We start from the raw sequence: 8,605 nt of genomic DNA on the forward strand, positions 1-8,605 counted from the left end.
TCTTTGGGCTTACTCCCCTTTGTGGTCTAATCATGTCCTCACGGCACGGCACTTCCCTGTACTCATGTGCCAGCTCTCGTTCAACGCATCACCCCAGGGGGGATTTGTTACCATATACATGTGGTAGTGATGTGTGTGAACACACTAAGACCGCCGGAGCATTTTTTCCCTCTTTAGGAGGTTTTTTTCCCCCGTTCATTGTATATACACCCATCACTCTAGGACTATCTATCTTTCCATTTCACACTAAGTAATATACTCTCAGTTGTGTGCCTTGAGCTTCCTTCATCTTCTCCAAGTTGTGTGTGTTTCTTTGCAACCCTAATTCCAATAGCTCTATGTAATCATGTTCATGTATAATGTGAGTTGGATAGGAGAAGTTTTAAAATGCAAAAAAATTAGGTAATTTAACAGCGATACATTAAAATAAGGGATTTTTGTATTCAATTTTGGAAAAAAAAATTAAAATAAGGGGTCATTTTATTCATTTAAACATGTTAAAAGAGATGTTTTTTTAATACCCCACGAATACATGTTATATAGGGGGGGAACTGAACAGTGAATCCCCTGAGTATAAAAGTCAATTTTTAAAGTCTTTAATAAGTTTGTGAGTTCTCTCTCTCTCTCTCTCTCTCTCTCTCTCTCTCTCTCTCTCTCTCTCTCTCTCTCTCTCTCTCTCTCTCTCTCTCTCTCTCTCTCTCTCTCTCTCTCTCTCTCCCGCCACGGAAACCAATAACCACGGGACAATCAACCAGGAAACCAACAATCAAGAAACCAACAGTGTCCCAAAAAACTTGGCCAATATCACAATGGAGAAGTTCTTTGATTGTCTCGATCCACTCCCACATGCTCATAGATCAGTGATACCAAACATTGAGCAACTACAGAAGCTGAACAAAGCGGCAGAGCGCTTGGGGGTCAAGAGCAAGCTCGAAGAGAAAAAAAAACTTTTATGGGAATCAAAAACATATCTAGAGGGCGATAGAGCAAGAATTTTATGAAGAGTAAGAGAAGTATCTGATCATAGAGGCAACGAGGACTTACAAGGCGCTCCAAGAGCAACGATACCCACGTGAAAAGATTGTTGAGGTTTTAAGAAAGAGGTTAGAACAAAGTACAAGAGCTGGTGGGAGCATAGGTCTAACACAAATGAGCAGGTGGTCGAGATCATAGAGAAGGTTTGTAATATTATGATTCAAGAAGTCTATGAGAAGTTCTTGAACGATGCAAAGAGGATGAGAGAAGAACAACAGAGGGCAAGGATGGAAGAGGCAAGCTGCCTTGCAAGGGAGAGAGAAGAAGCAAAAAAGAGAGAAGAGGAGGAAAGGTCCAAGAAGGACACCCAGAATAGCCCCAAGAATCCGCCCCAAAAGAGTCCAAAGAAGGTCAAACAACCCCCAAATAAAGCAGCAGGTGAAAGTAGTCATGCACCAAAAGGGAAGACGGTGAAGAAGAGGAAGAATCCTTCACAAACTATGGATAAGGAAAACCAGTGTGATGAGAGGCGCATGAAGTAATGCAACAATAATTTCCCCTGGGCTCGCACTACCCATCCTCCACCACCATCACCACCTCTCAAGAAGAAACTTTGTTGGAGACTTGGAACATGTGCATTGTGTGAAATCTGCAAGTACCAAAAGAGTACATAGCTTATAATCCCTAAGACCCCATTTCCCGGATTGTGAAAGAGATTATGGATGAGTACTCAGATAGTGTAACCAGGGTTCATGCAGCGACACTAGGTGCATTGTAGCAAGGGACAGAGGATATCATTGTATCCCTCTTTCAAGACACCGATTTGACAATGGTCCATGCTAGGCATGTGACTATTAAGCGCACATATATTTACTTAGCACTTTGCCTTTGTGGTGATGATTGATTTTGTAAAACTTTAGATAGAAAAACCATTGTAACTTCTCAAGTGGCATTTTTGCCAGTTTTATCATGAAGCTATTTTGACAATGAAATTTTATATCTATGTTTGGCAATTGCAATGTATTGTTTGAAGTTTTAAGCTTGTGTTGGTTATGTATTTGAATGTGGTTAATTGGGTCAATTTCTCTAATCGATTCACTTGTGGGGTCCATGTAACTTGCAAGTAGTAATAAGGACTCATGTGGTGCCCTGCCGTTGTGCACGTGGTGGCATTAGGAGCCGTTCCATGGCCCTGTGCACCACGGAGTGATTTTTGACAGTTTTAAGCTTGTGTTGGTTATGTATTTGAATGTGGTTAATTGGGTCAATTTCTCTAATCAAATCACTTGTGGGGTCCGTGTAACTTGCAAGTAGTAATAAGGACTCATGTGGTGCCCTGCCGTTGTGCACGTGGTGGCATTAGGAGCCGTTCCATGGCCCTGTGCACCACGGAGTGATTTTTGACAGTTTGTCCTGGGGTCACTCCATGGCGCATGGGGCCATGAAACATCTCCTTATGCCACCATGCACATGGCCGTGGGGCACAAAAGACCCGTGAGGCTCACCTATGGCAAGAGAAAATCATGTTAGTGTGCAAATGGCTCATGACGCAGATGGATCAAGACAAAACTTTACTCAAGCTAATAACTTCATTAATTTCAAAGATACATCAAGATGTGCAATGCACGTGGCTAAGATAGCCTTTATAAAAGATGATTGAAGGCATCTTGACCTAGGCTCCTTAAAGATGGTTTTTCACCAATGCATGATTCAATATCTTGTTTGCTTGTTATTCCTTGCCTGAGGTAGAGACCACAATACCCTAGAAGGTTTTTGGCCCCTTTCTCACCAAAAATATGGATTGATGCCTCTTTGTTTACAAGAATACATTTGTGGGCATGTAGCTTTATAGAAAACTCGGCCAAAATAGAGCTTAGCACTCTACACTTGATCTTTGCTGATGCATAGTCCATATACTCATTGTGGATGACCCAGACCATCTCTTCATTGAAGCTTGGGAGATAATGCCACAAGGTGGCATCCTTTGAGTCACCCTTGACGCTAGATCCACCTTTCCATTGGGCAAACCGATCCATCTCAAAAGAGGAATGCAAGGAAAAAACATCCGATTATGATTCTAAGAAACAACAATGAGAATTGAGAAGAATGAAGTACTTACTAGTGTCGCATCATCGTGCTCGCGAAGGTTCTTGTTGGTTATGCCAATTGTGCCAAGATCAATATGCTTTGTGCACATGAGAAGTTTGTGGGGAGAGAAGCTACTCGCTGGCAAACTCTCCTAGAAATATTTCTTCTCATCAATGGTTTGTAGAGATGCTGCCAAAAGGGAATCCACAAAATTATGTCCCTTTGGCAAGACTAGCATGTTGATGAGGAGAGCAAAGGAGTAGTCCACTTGGAACTTGATCTTCTGACTAGGTTTCTCAGTATCACGAAACCCATCATATATTGCAAGAACATAGAGGGTTTCATCCTAATGCATTTCAAGGGAGTGGGTAATGTCATCAAGGAAGAGAAATTCTTGATCGTCCACTATATTTGGATGCAGGGTGCACAAGAGCAGCTCTAGGATCTCATCTTTGACATCCTCCCCTTCTAGGTCTTGGTCAACATCTTCAAAAGGAGGCTTGCCTTGGAGACATAGGATGGCCAACAAGCCTATTCCTGGTTAGACATCTTCCCCTCTTTGGGCGCCTCCTTTACAAGAGTCCTCGGAGACAACTTCTTACGGTCACTTTCTTTACCTTTCCCCTTGCTCTTTCAATTTCCTCCATCACCATCATAGCAAGATCTTATTCCCACCTCAAAATTCCCATGCCAATGCTCCCCATGACTAGGTCTATGAGGTTTCTCTCCTCTTCCTCTATGCAATGTTCCTTGGTGAGCCCTTTGATCACCCTACCTAATTTGAAAAGAAAACTATTTTCTTCTCTAAAGGTGTGCTTGAGGAGATCAACTAGCACCCAAAAACCTTCTTCATCTTCAAAATTAATGGATTACTCTGCTATGTGTGTCTCTATGTAGGATGTAAGCACTTCGAATGCATGAACAAGCACTTTGATCGTAGCCTCCATGTTCATGCATACATGGAACATGGCGCTAAGATTCTCCATCATGTGACCTAGGTCATGTGCAAGGATTTGATCAATGATTACTTGATTAGAAACAACCATTATCACTGGTGCAGTGCAAGGGAGAGTGGCATGTGCTTGGGGATAGATAGAGTATGGAAGCAGTGGAGAAGATGAGAAAAGCTCAAAAACAAGAAAGTGACTTTAAAATGGGCATTGCAAGTCACTTATAAAGGAGACAATTTAAAAAAAGATACTTTTATAAAACTTAAAATCTTAGTGGCGATTAAAATTTAGTTGTTCTCTTTTGTAGAAAGCTCGGGTCTATGATGCATAGGATTTCCATCCAAACACCACAGTATTAAACACCGTAGCTCCACCACCCACCATGACTCTAAAGTCCCTTGCCGCTTTTAAAATTGAAAATTAGACATTCTTGAATCACAAAATTAGACCACAGTTTTTTGCTTGATATGGATACATCGAGGGTAGGGGATGCTCTTACAAAAAGAGGCCCTCTCCTTTCTCTTACATAGAGGGTTGCCACAATTACAAACCAGTAGTCCATCTTGAGCTCAAACCTAAGCACCAAGTACTCCCTTAGATTTTCTATATTCCAATGAGCATTGACATGCACATCTCACACTTCCTCTTGCTTTCACACATGCACTTCAACTTGCTCTATATCAATGATGTCTGAATCAAGTGCTTCCCATTCACCTCAAAGTCTGCTTCCACCGTAGATAAAGATGGAAATTTGCTGCTTTGCAATGTGGTATTGGATTATCATTTTTTCTGTCACAACCATGCACTTTATGGTATCCCCATTTTTCTCAACAATATTTGAGTCCCAAGAAGATGGAAGGAAGGCATTTATTGTTGTTCCACCATTAGCAATCCACATGGTAGGCATGTAATGAACATCAGTTACCTTGCACAAAAAAACAAAAAGATGCAGAGGCATAAAAGATGTTAGTGTTGCTCGAAGTGACCCGTATGTGCACTTCATTGCATTGAAGATTTCATTTTCAATCCACCACTTGGTTAATACAAAATAGAGGTACTTCCAGGAGTTGGTCAATCACCGTCCATCAGAGCTAGTTGACTAAGTGTTTTCAAGCTCTGTAGCCATTCCTTGCACTAGGAAGAGAATGAGGTCTCAGAGGGCCTCTTTATTTGGCAGTTTAAGGAAGTCAAATCTTTAGTATTAAGAAAGTAATCCAAGGACAACTTTTGAATTCAAACAGGCAAAATGGCTAGTTTCCCATCAAAATGGAATTTAAATCTAGTGGGAAAAACCATATCATGTAGCATATCTATAAAAAGAGTTTGACGCATAGATTGCAGATCTATGATCTCCGCTCAAATTGGATATCATATGTGGGAGTTATTGAAGGCCCTATAAAATTTTCTACCTCCTTGGGAAAACGTACATCCTTTGCACATCTCTTACACAGCCAGTATTCTTGCACACATGCATACACCTATACGTCAAAATGTGAATCACCCTCATAAGCTCATGGCAAATAAAGAGGCCCTCCTACACCCCATCCTCTTCCTAATGTTCTTGGGAATGCATACTATGTATCAAAGAAAAAGATGGACCGTTCTGCAATCTTTGACGCAATACATTTGGAAAATAGCAATGAGCCAAACTCAAAGTGGTGAGCCTCAAAAGTTCCGGAGAAGAGACTCACATTCCATAAATGTTGATGGAAAAATATATCCACAACCCAAAATTCTCTCATTAGAGACTTCATGCAAAAGCATAGCATTTGCTACAAGCAACACTAGAAATACTTACAAATTAGCAGGATAGCGATTGCGATTAGCATCGCTAATCCATAGTTGTGAAGCTTTGTAGACGTTAAGATTTTTTTTCCTTTTTGCATTAATATTGCATTAATAGAGTGCTCACCGACACTCAAGATCAGGTAGAACATTTCATCCCAACAAGGAGGCATCATCAATAGTAAGGTAGATAGCTTTTCCTTAATGTCCTCAAAATCTATTTGCTGAGGCTTATTCCAAAGAAAATGGTATTTTTGTGTTTCCTCCTGCAAAGGGTGCACATATTCAACAAGCATACAAAAAGACATTGACAAGTACCTTAGCTTTTGTACAAAACTCATCAAATCCCTCGTACTTTTAGGACTTTCCATCATAAGAAAACATTCCAATTTAGCAAGATCTGGAGCTATCCCACTCTCACTTACCTTGACATGGCCAAGAACTATCACTCTAGCTCTTGAATTTTTACATTTCAAAGGATTGAGGTGACCCCCATCGTCATTAATCCTGTTAACACCATATCAAGCTTTTGCACATGAAGCATTCTATCACTGTAAACACAAAAATCATCCATGAAAAGTTTTACAAAGCTTCTAAGAAGGAATTTAATATTTATGTAATTACCACAAATTTTGTGTGATCACAAGGTCTTATTGACACATTTACATAATTACACTTAACATGATCACAAAGAAGTCAATTAAGTACAACCTGAAAACCCACAAAAAGCCCGCTGAGAATTTCAATTTTCCCTGCGGGCCTGCTGAGATTTTAAGTTTTTATTGCGGGCCCATCGGGAAAACCAAGAAGCCTAGGAGGGACACAAAATAATATATATAGGGGTCCAATCAGGGGGCCCGGTGGGTGTTATTCCTTGAGCCATCTTTTGAGAGAGAGAGAGAGAGAGAGAGAGAGAGAGAGAGAGAGAGAGAGAGAGAGAGAGAGAGAGAGAGATGACCGACTTTCCAGGTACGTGGAGAGGAGAGAGGGGGTCGTGTGGGAGCATGCTCTGCGTCGCAGTGCATGGCAGTAGCGGAGTACCTGACCACACGACCCGGGTATGTGTTTTGTGTGTGTATGTGTTGTGTATAGAGTGCCTTTTGTTGTATTGCACGACAATCATAAGGTACCTTACTACACAATGGGAGTGTGTACGTAAGTTGTTCTACAGCAGAGTGCTTACCACGGGGGCATCACCTCGATGACGCAGGGAAGATGGTGTCCTTGTGGTAAGTATTGGCTTACTGTCTGGGTGCTACGTCGGTAACGCGACAAATCTAGTATCCTTATGGTAAGTCAACTTCCCTTCCACTTTCCAAAAAAACATATGGGCATCGGTCTGTAACGCGGCTATATGATGCTCGTATGCAAGCCATTATTTCTCCTTAGATTCGGGCGGCACTCAATCCGTAACGCGGCTAATTGAGTGACATTTGTTAGAAGTATCTGTTTTGCATAAATGTGGCATTCATGTCGTTAACCTGGCCATACAAACACCATATAATTTGTATGTGCATGTGCAGTTTATTTTTTGAAGTATTAAGTATATGAAATACTTGGTCGGTAACACGCTCGTGAAGAGTATTTCATAAATAAATGTTTGAATTGTTTGATATTGTTGTTTTTAAGTGTTCATATGAAAATATATACTAGCTAATTATATTCAAAAGAATGCTTTATTCATCAATCATCATCGCTATTTTAACTGCTACATTTACATAAATTCTATGTAAAAAAGTATATGCACACAATTTGCATGTTAAATATTTATTTTTATCTTTTTAAAGAGCAAGACATTCTTTGCAATTTCCTAGTTTGGTTTGTATACTTTCAATGTTTTAAATGAGCTAAAATAAAATTGACAATAAAATAGCATACCATTTAAAATTTAAAATAATTATCAACCTGAATAAATATAATCTTGACAATCTTTGGTTGTCTTTAAGTCAGTGTATGCTTTGTTTGAACTAGTGTGAGAGTGCATGGTGAAAAATATAAGTTAAAAACAAAATAATGCTTTATTCATCAATCATCATTGCTATTTTAAATGCTACATTTACATAAATTTTATATAAAAAAGTATATGCACACAATTTTCATGTTAAATATTCTTTTTTATCTTTTTAAGAGCAAGACGTTCTTTGCAATTTCCTAGTCCGGTTTGCATACTTTCAATGTTCTAAATGAGCTAAAATAAAATTGACAATAAAATAACATACCATTTTAAAGTCAAAACTATTATCAACCTGAATAAATATAAATATTGCACAATTTTTTGAAGTCTTTAAGTTAGTGTATGCTTTGTTTGAGCTAGTGTGAGAGTGCACGGTGAAAAATATAAGTTAAAATTTCACAATATACTAAAATGTTTCTGATTTTTAACATGTATTGTTCGATCTGGATGAAGTTCTTATAAACTACTTGTTTGCTATGCATTTTACATGTGTAAACATTGCATTTTAAAGTGAAAACTGTTTCCAATGTTTATCGATATATTCGTGCACATTTCTTAAAGTCTTCAAGTCATGTTTATGGTTTGTCTGAACTAGTGTGAGAGTGTTGGTGTTGTGTGCAGACATGCATTTGTATTTGATATGCTGCATGCTCCATAATTCCATCTCTATGCATCTATTTGCTGACTTGGACCAACTTTGGCTGCACCGACGTTTTTCATTGTCTGCAAATCAAACACGACGTATAAATATTCATTATAATAATAATTGCATTGAGAAATTCACAGCATTGTTGTATTTATTATGCCGTGTTGAGAGTGCATTGCAATGTGTATGCTTTCTCACAACATAGGT

At 39.3% G+C, this 8,605-nt stretch overlaps 1 pseudogene; it reads right to left on the minus strand.

Moving 5' to 3' along the window:
* Positions 1–2,848: 2,848 nt before the first annotated feature.
* Positions 2,849–3,418, minus strand: LOC147454084 (uncharacterized; annotated as a pseudogene).
* Between the last annotated feature and the right edge of the window lie 5,187 nt (positions 3,419–8,605).

This window comes from Adiantum capillus-veneris, chromosome 7, assembly GCF_014529385.1.
Source record: "Adiantum capillus-veneris isolate H3 chromosome 7, ASM1452938v2, whole genome shotgun sequence".
Lineage (NCBI taxonomy): Eukaryota > Viridiplantae > Streptophyta > Polypodiopsida > Polypodiales > Pteridaceae > Adiantum > Adiantum capillus-veneris.